The sequence below is a fragment of the Hyla sarda genome, chromosome 3 (genome assembly GCF_029499605.1).
Source record: "Hyla sarda isolate aHylSar1 chromosome 3, aHylSar1.hap1, whole genome shotgun sequence".
Classification (NCBI taxonomy): Eukaryota; Metazoa; Chordata; class Amphibia; order Anura; family Hylidae; genus Hyla; species Hyla sarda.
In genome coordinates this window covers 220967098-220979653 of record NC_079191.1, presented here as the reverse complement: position 1 = coordinate 220979653, position 12556 = coordinate 220967098, and the positions used below count along the sequence as shown (strand labels likewise).

General features: G+C 38.2%; 1 protein-coding gene across 4 annotated transcripts in view; it reads left to right on the top strand.

Moving 5' to 3' along the window:
- EPHA7 (EPH receptor A7) overlaps positions 1 to 12556 on the top strand; it is a 214161-nt gene that overhangs the window by 61852 nt on the left and 139753 nt on the right. The window lies entirely within an intron of this gene.

The window sequence follows — 12556 nt, the reverse complement described above, 5'->3', positions numbered from 1 at the left end:
AAGAAAATCAAAATAGTATCTTCTCTATTTAGTCATGAGGTTAAGTGAAATATGGCCTGGAAGGATATTGTTAATATTTTGTAGACAATTCATGGAAGTGAGTTCTAGCTATTGCCACAATAAGTTGCTTGTGTAAGTGAAAGGAAGAAAGTCTGGCAGCAAGTTCTTATGCAACAAAGATTTTGGAAGAAAAATGATATTGGCACTCTCCAGGTTGGTTTGTGTTATTTATATCAGTGTTATGAAATGTATGTAGCTCAAACCACAAGACGTACTTTTTGCAATCAGATTGCAAGTAGCGCTTTCGGTTTAATAACTATAGCTAAAGATTTGTTTTGTTTTATTAGCTAGTCACCACTGCCATGTACTGTATAGGATACACTTAAGTAGGCTTGAGTGGTTGTCTTGGAGTGCATAAAAAAACTAAACCTTAAAGCCTAGTTCATGGATATCAAACATATATGCTAAATACTGTCATAAAATAGTCTCTATCTTTTTCATGGTAGTGAATGGGAAACAATCATGAGATTTTACCATATGTAACGTGTGGCAATGCATTGTATATGGTAAAATCTTCATCCTCACCATCCCCATGGGACGTTCCTGCCTGCAGGGATAGTGATGATATGAAGTTTAAAAGTGTTTCCCACTGACCCTTTTAGTAGCCCCCTGGGCTGGGAGCTATACTTAGGCTGGGTTCACACCACATTTTCAGACATACGGGACCGCATACGGCTGGGGGGAGCTAAAACCGGGCGCTCCCGTATTCCTGCCGTATGCCGCACGTATCTAATTTCAATGAGCCGGCCGGAGTGAAACGCTGACTCTGGTCGGCTCATTTTTGCCCCGTATGCGGTTTTCCACTGTATCTAAAGCCGTGGTCCAATTACTAAATTTACTCCAGCTCAGGCATAGAGCAGAAAAAGCCACTACCAAAGCAAAAAATAAAAATTTGCTACGTGAAAGAAATGTATCAACAGGCTGAAACCAGTTGATAAATAAGTCACACATAAGCAAAAAAATTGTAAGGAAAAAATAACTTAAAAAAAAAAAAAAAAAAAAAAAAAAGAGTACATATGCCAACATTGATAAATGTCCCCCATAGTTTATGGGCTTCAGGCTTTTTGGTTTCCTCAGTAAATTTTCACTACGTGTAACATACTAAGCCAGACAACCCATAATAGGAAAAGTCACCATGTGGTTACTGACTTTTGTTAGGAAACCTCTCAGTAGCAGCAAGGAGAAAGAAGACATTGGTAACATCAATGTGACATGGAACACTGGCATCCAAGGTTTAGAACATCCCAATGGACCTCCATAAAGAAGTGGAAAATTGCTAAGGTTATACGTTTGTACACCTCTGCCATCTGTGCTATGCATAAAAATGTGCTATACAAAAGAGAAGTGCTCCTTAGATGAGGTAGAGGTGAGATTCTGAAGAGGAGCTTTAATCTGAGGTTTTCTAGTTACTGCTGCAAAGTTAGGCTTTACTAAAAGGTTATTGGATACCATACTATTCTTTGTGCCGTTTATTATTCTTGACTGAATATGGAAGTTTCTCTTCCTCCTGCTGGGCAAATGTTTGTTGAAGTATGTCATTAAATTTGTCACAATAGTACACTAAACTCTTGCCAATGTGGGGGTGTAGATGGGAGCATGACCACATGATGTCCATTAACAACTCTGAAATTGATAAACTAGAGACTAGAGAATTTTTTTCTTGTGTATTTTTCTATAGCCGCTGAAACTGTTGACAATATATAATTTTATTAAAATTTTTTTTTTTTTGCTTTTTGCTGCTAAATCTAAAGCTATTGGAAGCTTTTAAGCACTTTGTTTTTGCTCATGCATCTTGATATGAATTTTCTGAATTGTGATATATCATCTACAGCTCATTTTCAGTCTGAGAAATTGCATTGTATGTGAAACAGGAGGTCTGGAATGGAGTCTGATTGTTGTAATTACTCCCAGTGGGAGCTGTCAATATGATTAAAATAAAGATTCTGGACCTGTCCATCCCAGATGAGGTCAGCAGCACTGACTGTGGGAGTACTCTTCCTGCAAGCTGTGCGTTTCATGCTGAATTATAGCAGAGCAGACACCAACATGACAGGAATATTTGAAAGCTCACGTTGTGAATCCTATGACTTTGGTAGTTACGTTTCGCCATATGTGCTGTTACCCATGCTTGTAATTGTCCCTAATAAGAGATCTCTATTTGTTACCTTTTCATCAGTCAGGTATACAATAGGATAGCTGCCTTTAGAGTAAAGTCCCAGATTGTGTGACTGTTAACCTTATTAGTCTCAAGTGGCAAGTACAAGAAATTAAACCATTACAGAATATTTAAATATGGGATTTTTCCATTAGAGATTTTTTTTTTTTAGCACATACATTGTATAATTTTGTATTCTATAAGAGATTGCTTTTGCAATAAAGCAACAGACAATACAAAACGGTATACCGTAAGAAATCAGAATACCTGTTTTAATTTTTGTCTCTCTTGTGCATTTTATTTTGGCTCTCTTGTTGCAACAAAAATACCTGTCCTTAGAATTGTCCTGGGCAGCTGCTTCACCTTTTCTGGATTAATCCCTCAATACATTATCATTGCTCTGATCCTACTTGATAAGATAAAATAGATAAGTTGATAAATTCATTGAACTTGTACATCAATGTGGCTTTTTGGTCTAATGGATACAGCTGTTACGGAACAATGATGTCCTTGAGGAGACATCTAGAGAGATTTGTTAGTAGAGGTATGAAAGAGAAGGTGAAATGACTGTCCTGTACTTCAATACAATTCTAAAGGCAGTGTAATGGTTTTTACATAGTGTATCTATCTAATCACAGTGCCAAGTAGGGGTTAAATGCAACTTTGCAGGCAGACCTCTAGAGTTCACTTCTGTTTGCATGCTGACCAATTAGCGGTTTTACATACGGTATATGCAAATAGACAGCAAGTGCCATCTGGACAGGTCTAGTGCCTCAAGTTCCCAGGATTTTTATCCCCTATTTGTTCCTTGCATTTTTAAGGGGCTTTTCACCTCATAATTGGCACTGTGAGTAGTTCCACTTTGTAAAATGATCTTACAAAATCCGGTTAAGGCTATGTTCACACAGAAAATCTCAGTTCAGACATTCCCTCGACAGTGGAGTGTCGGCACAACATGCCGGCGCTAGGTCTGCTCGGAAATGCACCATCTCATAGACGGCAATGCATTTCCATGGAGAGTCCGCAGAAAGAATAGTAATGGCTATTCTTTCTGCAGACAACGTAATTTTAATTTCCTCACCAAATGTTACTGGCACGGAGTTTCTGCTAGGAAATTCCATTGTGTAAGCATAACCTGAACATAGTCTAAGAGTTATATAGTGTGACAAAAAGTGAATGAAAATGGCGAACCACTTAAAGGGTTTATCCATGATAACAACTGGGTTAAAGGAAAAAAAAAAAAAGCTAGCTGAGACTCCAACCTCTAGCACGGTAACCCACTGTTGCAGAGGAACCCCAAATCCTCATTCCTAGCTTGATAGTTGACTTTGTGTTTGTATGGCCTTTTTACTGTAAATGAATTTGAACATGGTTTGAAAGTACATCAGACTTCTTCGATTTAGTGTAATATAAACCTTAACCCCTTAAGGACCGAGCGTTTTTCTGTTTTTGCACTTTAATTTTTTCCTCCTTACCTTTTAAAAATCATAACCCTTTCAAATTTACACCTAAAAATCCATATGATGGCTTATTTTTTGCGCCACCAATTCTACTTTGTAATGACTTCAGTCATTTTACCCAAAAATCTACGGCAAAAAAAATAATAAAATTGTGCGACAAAATTGAAGAAATTACGCCATTTTGTAACTTTTGGGGGCTTCCGTTTCTACGCTGTACATTTTTTTAAATAAAAAATGACACCTTATCTTTATTCTGTAGGCCCATATGATTAAAATGATATCCTATCTATATAGGTTTGATTTTCTTTTTTTTTTTCTTTTTTCTTTTTTTTTTATTATTATTATTATTATTATTATTATTATATTTTTTTTATTACCACCACATATTACAAAAAAAGAATACAATGTTTATACACATTTTAATACAAATTCTTCTATCTCACCCAATTCTTTTTGCCATATTTTTCTACTTTGATGATTTCTCTTTAATATAGAAAATTTATTAAGTGCTCTATCTTTGACAACTCTTTTTTTTTCCCATCTCTGTATTCACCATCTTATAAAAAAAAACTACCTTTTACTTTTTCTACTTTCTTCCCCTTATCTACCGTATCTTTTACTATACCTCTTAATCTCATATATTCAAACCATGTCCCAACCCCAACTTCTCTACCCTTTTTTAACTCTTCCCATGTTTTAATCTTCCCTTCCTTATATATATCCCCTATTTTATTCACCCCCCATTGTGCTAGTGTTCAAAATTCTAATCTATTATTTCCTCTACTGTGTTTTTATTATTCCAAATGAGGGCTATATCCAATATCCCAGTTATTCCCACCTCCCTGTTTACCATTTTCCACGTTCTTTTCAAGGCAGCTATTGTTATACAGTTTTTCCATTCTTTCTCTTCTAATTGCCCTGACTCCAGTAACTGGTAAATATCATCATATGATCCTCTACATCGTTCCATCAAATACTCAATCATATGAGATCTCCTCCAGTCCCTAATAAAGTATAATTGGGCAGCTAAAAAATACTTTTTCATGTCCGGAAATGCCATTCCCCCTTCTCTTCTGGGTAGACATAAATATTCTATCTTAATCCTCACCCTTCTTCGGCCCCATATCAAAGCATTGAAGATTGACAGCATTCTTTAAAAAAAAAAATTAATCACACCAAATGGGTGATGCACTAAATACGTATAAGATTTTCGGCAACATAATCGTTTTAATTAATATCATTCTGTCTGCTTTAGAAATTTTGAAGTCGCTCCATATTTTAACTTTTTTTTTCCATGTTCTTTACTAAGGGTTCTAGGTTTAATTTATAATGATCTTCTAATTTACCTGAGATTTGTATACCTAAGTATTTAAAGTGCTCATCTTTTTTTAATATTTTTTTTTTCGTTCTCTATGAATATATTGTTCTCCCCCAATGGAAGGAGTACTGATTTGGACCAGTTTATTTCTAACCCTGAGAAACTCCCATATTCCTTGATAATCTCCATCACTCCGGTCAGATCCGACAGTTTTTTTCAAAAAAAGCAGGATATCGTCTGCATATAAGGATATTTTGTCTTCTCTCCCCCTTGCACCAAACCCACCAATCTTCTTCTCCTCTCTGATCTTAACACCATTGATTCCATGCTCATAGCAAACAGCAAGGGGGAGAGAGGGCATCCCTGTCTTGTGCCTCTTGAGAGCGAAAATTGCTCCGATAATTTCCCATTGATCGACACTCTTGCTTTAGGTTTGGAGTATAACAGTCGGATCATGTCTATATATGTTTTCCCAAAGCCGCATTTTTCTAATACTGCCCACAAGAACTCCCACTCCACCCTGTCGCCCTGTCGAAAGCCTTAGTGGCATCTAAAGACAGGATGGAGTGGGATTCCCCGCCCTGTAATTTTCCCATATCTATATTCGGAAGGACTCAAAAAAAAAAAAAAAAAAAAAAAAAAAAAAATATATATGTATATATATATATATATATATATATATATATATATATATATATATATATATATATATATATATATATATTGTGTTGGGCCATTCTTCCCAGGATAAACCCGCACTGATCTTCCTGAATTAACTCTGTGATATTACTCTGTAATCTAATGGCTAATGCTTTGGCGAAAATCTTAATATCCGTATTTATTAACGATATGGGTCTATGCGACCCCATATCCTCTTTATCTTTTCCCTCTTTCAGGATCAATATTATAACCGCTTCCCGCATTGAGTCCGGTAATTTCCCGGTCACCATGCTTGTCTCAATCACTCTATGTAATGACGGGATCAAAATTCTGCCAAACCTTCTATATACTTCAAAGGGTAGTCCATCGCTTCCAGGTGTTGTATTACCCCTAATCTGATCTAGCGCTTTATTCAGTTCTATTCTAGTTAATGGAGCATCTAAGTTTTTTTTTTTCCATTTCGGGGAGTCTAGGGAGTTCCATTTGGTCCAAATAATTTAGCGTTTCCTTTCTTTCCTTATTATATTCAGATCTATATAATAACTCATAATATTCTCTAAATTCCCTTATTATTTCCTTTTTTCTATACACCAATCTCCTTCTTTATTCCTTATCCCAGAAATTTTTTCCTTAGTGTGTTGATTTGAGATAATTGCCATCAAATACTTGTTAGGCTTCCTTGCCTGTACAAATCTTTGCTGGCCTTGAAAAATCAATTTATTTTTACTCTTTTCCAACATATATTCATTAAATTCATTTTGTAGCTTATTTAATTTTTCCTTACTCTCTCTTCTGATGAATTTTGTGTATATTCCTTCTCTGTATCCCTAAGATTACTTGTTAAGCCCTCCTCTTTTGATTTAAACTCTTTTTTCCCCCCCACTTTATTGCTCTTATTATTTCCCCTCTTATGTAAGCTTTACAGGTCTCCCAGACAACCGGGTCACTTGCTGTGCCCCAGTTGTTTGCAAAAAACTCCCTCAAGTTTTTTTCTATTGTGGCATTCTCCATCAAATTTAACCAGTGAGGGTTAATTTTCTGGAACCCATCTCTTACCTCTTCCTCTGTTTTTATCAGTAGTTCTAGAGCCGCGTGGTCCGACAGACATCTAACCCAATAATATATTTTTATCACCTTATTTAAACTAGAGTCATTTCCCAAACATATATCTATTCTGGACATAGTCTGACAGGTCTTGTTCCAATATGAATATTCTTTCTTTTGAGGGTTGTAAATCCTTCAAATATCGCTGAGTCCCAGTTCATTACATACTTTCGCCAGGGGGGTGCAACCCACCTCTCCTTTACTTGCCCTCCATCTATCTAACCTCTCATCTAGGACGCCGTTCATATCCCCCATGGCAAACACAGGGCATTCTCCGCAACTCACACAAAAATCAAATAATTTAAGAAGGGCCACGGATGAGAAAGGTGGGGGTATATATACAAATGCTAATACACATCTTAAATTTTCTAGTCTCCCATATAAAAAAACAAACCTCCCCTCGTCATCTACCCTTTTTCTAATTCATTCCCAATTTAAGTTTCTACGGATTAACACCGAAACCCCCGGTGAATATGCTGTATGAAGAGATTGGTAATAATGTCCCCAAACATTAAGTTTCAAAACCATTACTTTTTCTCTCGTTAAATGTGTCTCAACTAACCCGACTATATCTGGTGCATGCTTCATAATAACTCCCATTACCGCTGAGCTTTAAATTTTATCCCCAAGTCCTCGTACATTCCATACCACAGCCTTAACAGTCATCCACGGTCATTCTCTTACAGTCCAGTTGAACACAATAAACACCGTAGTGAGAAGGAAGAGAAAAGGAAAAAAAAAAGGAAAAAATCAAAGAGATTTTCTTAGAGAAAAAAAAATTGGGAAATAAAACAAAATACAGCTTCCCCAGGGTTCCCCAAACCTCCCCCCCCCCCCAATCAGGTGACCTGCCATCACTGGCAAATCTCTAGCCTTACGTGATTGTCGTCGTCCCCGGACCTTAACCACTATTTTTCAATCCCCGTGTGTCCATCCAGTCCCCCGCTTCTACTGCGCTAGAGAAAAAGAATGTCTCATGGGTAAAAAACCTTCAGCCTGGCTGGGAACATTAAAGCAAACTTAACTCCATTATGTGCAAGTCTCTTTTTAACTTCCCTGAAAGTATATCTCTTCTTCTGTGTTTCAATTGCATAATCTGGGAAAAGCATAATTCTATTTCCATTGTATTCTATCTCCTTTTTTTCCCTCATTATTCTCAAGATGTTGTCACGGTCATTATCATTCAGGAGTTTAAGTATTATAGTACGTGGTCTGCCCCCTACAGGCGGGGATTGGAACGGAATTCTATGCGCACGTATCACACTAAAGTGTTAAGAGAGGTTTTCCTCCCCACACTGCGCAATCAACCATGTTTGGATAAAAGTTATCACATCTTTACTTTCCGCTCCCTCTGGGAAACCCAAGATTCTAAGGTTCCCCCGTCTGGAGCGGTCTTCGAATTCTGTCACTTTTTGATTTAATAACTTGTGCTCCCCTGACCTCCTCTGTACTTCAAATTTTAACTTATGGACCTCATCTTCCACACCCGACACTCTCGTCTCCACCTCTGTACACCTCTCCCTGACTTTCTTTAGATCTTCCCTGATCAAATTGATTTCCACACCGATAACCCCAACTTGATTGGACAGAACATCTATGGAAGTATTACATTTTGGAACTGCTGCTAATATTATATCTAGGGCAGGTTGGGGAACATCCCCTTCCTTCTCCATTATAGAGCCATCTAATCCCAGATCTCCTGCATTGGTTTTATTTTGTCCACGATTTCTAGGCACTGCCCCCGGCGAGACAAAATATTTATCCACTTTCCCAGCTGCTTTAGCATCCTTTGTTGGGCTATGTGTTTTATTCAGCTTGGGTGCCATCTTATCCTCCAGCTGTCAATATATTGTCCCACCCAGAACAGTCACGTGTATTTCATATGCTACGCCGGGAGATTCAGAAAAGATTACCAACTAAATATTTCCAACGGGCACTTTCAGCTTGTTGTATCACAGGAGAAGCTCAGTTATCTGCAGACTATAGACCTGCTCCTGCAGTGCTAAAGGTGTTTCACCAGGTATCGTTTATACTCAGGAGAAAAAAAAAATACACTGTCCCCATTAGGGTTTTCCACCCAAATCCAGTTCTTATAGATAAATTCTTATTTCTTATGCAGAAGGGCCTTCTTTATCGGCTTTAAACATACAAGGTGAACGTGGCAGCGTTCACCTCCACAGCTATAATCGCCACGAGGGGGATTATTTATTGAGCGAACAAAACTTGCCCTCACACCTATTCTTTTAGTACAGTTTGTTCACTGTGGCAGCAGTTTCATCCTCGTAACAACACAGATATGAGAGGATCTCACCTGAATCTCAGCTGGGTCCCTGGAGCAGCCATGGATCAGCCTCCTCAGTGTGTCTTCCTCCAGTAGCTCCAGGGTCACACTCTCACTCTGCCAGCATTCTCAGCACAGCACAGATCCGGGTTCCTCCCACTCACTGCCTCTTCTTAGCCTCCACTCCAGATCACAGCGTTGTCGGCACCTGTGTGCGCTGTTGTTCGTGTGGGGGCCACTACGCTCACAGTCCACTGCTCCCCGCTCGCTACTGCTGTGTCAGGTCAGGTCCCTCTGCTCCACCGCCATCCAGCACACTCACATCTCAGCTTTCAGCGCAGCTGAGCGGTGTCCCAGACCAGCAGCATGTGTTTGGTCCATGGAGGGGGCAGGAAGCGGGGGGGGGAGGAGCCTCTCAACCTCCTCGCATCACGTCCTGTCCATGTAATCACCTTACTCAGGTTTGATTTTGTCTTCTGCAAAAAATCATAACTACAGGCACGAAATATTATTTGTTTAAAATTGTCCTTTCTTCTTACCCCTATAGCGTTTTTATTGTTCGGCGTACGGGGCGGTGTAAGGGCTCATGTTTTGCGCCGTGGTCTGAAGTTTTTAGCGGTACAATTTTTGTATTGATTGACCTTTTTTTATCGTTTTTTATTAATTTTTTCATGATATTAAAAGTGACCAAAAATACACTATTTTGGACTTTTGAATTTTTTTGCACGTACACCATTGACCGTGCGGTTTAATTAACAATATATTTTTATAGTTCAGACCTTTACATATGCGGTGATAAATGGGAAAAGGGGGTGATTCAAACTTTTTTTAGGGGAGGGGTTAAATGATCTTTACTTTTTTCACTTATTTTTTATTTTTTTTGCAATGTTATAGCCCCCATAGGGGACTATAACTTGCATTACGTTGATCTCTCATACTGTTCAATGCTATGCCATAGCATAGCATTGATCAGTGTTTCTGACGCTTGACTGCTCCTGCCTGGATCTCAGGCAGGGAGCAGTCATTCGGTGATCAGACAGCGAGGAGGCAGGTAGGGATCCTCCTCACGTCCTGCAAGCTGTTGGGGATGCTGCGGCGGTCCCAAACGGCAACACTGAGCTAACCGGCGATGTTTACTTTTGTTTTAGATGCGCTTGATCACTGCGTCTAAAGGGTTAATGCTGGACATCAGCCTGATCGGTGATGTGCGGCAATAGCTGTGGGTCCTGGTTGCTTATAGCAACCAGGACCCACCAGGTATGATGTGCGCTCACCTGCTGAGCGCGCTTCATACCTCAGATGGATGTCTGAGATGGATGTCAATGAACGTCCATTTGCGGCAAGGGGTTAAAAAAGTTGTAAGTGCATATCTACAAATGTGTTGTTAGTGTGTGTGTATGTATATGTATATATATTCTTATTGCTGGGAGGTTGAAGGCATCCTTAATTTAAGCACGTGACCTCAAGGTTCACGTGACCTCAAACTAAAAAGATGTCAACCAGGGTATATACATAAAAGTAAACACAAGTTATTAGCATAAATATTAAGAATAATTGCAGCACAGCACTCACCCTTTAGATGCCAAACAAAGTGAAGTGAAGAACAGGGAAAGCGAGCTCACCCGAGCTCGTGCATCGATGGTGCAGTTTCACTGGTAAAACCGCTTGGTTGCGGTTTTACCCACGAAACGGCACAGTTGCTGCACAAGCTCAGGTGAGCTCACATTCCCTGTTCTTCTTCCGCGATCCACTGTACTGATGTGAATACTTAAATAAACTTCACTTTGGCAACTAAAGAGTGAGTGCTGTGCTGCAATTATTCTTACTACATATTTGTAGTTTTATCTATGGCTCAAGCATATAGCACCTCCTAGTAGCCTACAGTACAGAGTCACCGGTTTATTGGATCAATTTCACAGACTGTAAAACCAGTACCGAGCACTCTTTTCTTTCACCAAACAAGTTATGAGTATGCTAAATAACCAAGAATGTTATAAGCTTTCTCTTTAATGGGCTGTGAATAGTCCTAATAAGAGGGGTTGCATTATTTGTATCCTTTGTGGTTATATACTAATGGGGACAGCCTTTACATTTTTTTGAAAACTATGATACACAACAAATGTATTAAGGTTTTAATAAATAACCACTTTTGGAGAATATAACGATTTCTCCAGAAAAACACGAATAGACGCCTGAATCAATAAGTAGAATAAAAACACATTTTATTTGTCCTTTTTACAGATTTCCAAAGCACTTGAATTGATTTGTATAAATTTCCGTTCTGCTTTCTTTAAATCATGACACTTTGTTCCCTCCTATTTCTACATCTTCTATTTTTATCCTTCAGAAACTGGGAGCATTTCCTCTGAGACTTTAGCCTTCCAAGATGAGGTGGTTTACTTTTTCTCGGTGTGACAGTTGTTCCTAGGGAAATCTTTAGTAATGATGACTATATTTTAATTATCCAGTTAAGAAATTGATTATGTATATGTATATGCATAATGTATCTGGTAAATGTCCTAGTCATAGGACAGGCTGATAGAACTAGTTACCAGTTTGATGTGCTGTGAAGTGAATTTTCTTTAGTATTATGTTATTTATTTAGGCATCCTTATTCATTTATATAACATCATGTCTATGAGGGGAGTATCCGTTGTCTTTAGGATATTCTAATATACAAATTGCCAGCTGTTCTACCTGCAGTGACATCCAATGATTTATAGTAGACTCCAGCCTTCAGGTTCCTTCTTTCTTCTTGAAATGCTGCTTTAGGTTTAGCATGGTTTTTTTTATTTTTATTTTTTGTTTTTTCAGAGTGATGAAATGAAAGCTCTAATAAATAAACATGTCTTCTCTTGTAAATAAATGCATGAGGATGGCAGACTTTACATTATTCCTTTAAGTAAGTTTCTTTCCTAATGCTGATACTTAGCAATGGCATTAGTGCGATAACCTGTGAAATCCAAATAAAGAAGGCTTAAATACAACAAGAATGCATAATGCAAAGCTTTACCTTGCCGTTGCTGCCTTTTGGTCTCGCAGGTGTCTCTCACCCAACAGTTCAGCTAGTCTGCACATAAGAATTTACATCTGACATCTAATATACCACAAGCTTATGGCATTTTTTTACATTTTAATTCTGAAAATAATTGGCATTTCAACACACTGACTCTATTCATTTGACATTTGTAACGTTCTGTAATGTGAAATGAGTTCTGTTCATTTAGTATAAACTGATTCTGGATTAATTATATATACTCGGTATGTCAATAGATAAAGATACATGAACACATTACTTCTGGCATTGAAACATTACGGCTGTTGGATGTGTCTTTTAAAGGGCTCGATGATTTTCCATTTGGCACAGTTATGATGTCCTATTTCTGCCTATAGGAACTGACCTAGTCAATTGTTAGGGCTGTTATTTTGAACATTTATGAGCTATAACAGAAGAGAGACACAAACACGCTATAAACAATTGCCTGTTCTCTATTGTAAAGTACCTTTTGTAAGTATGT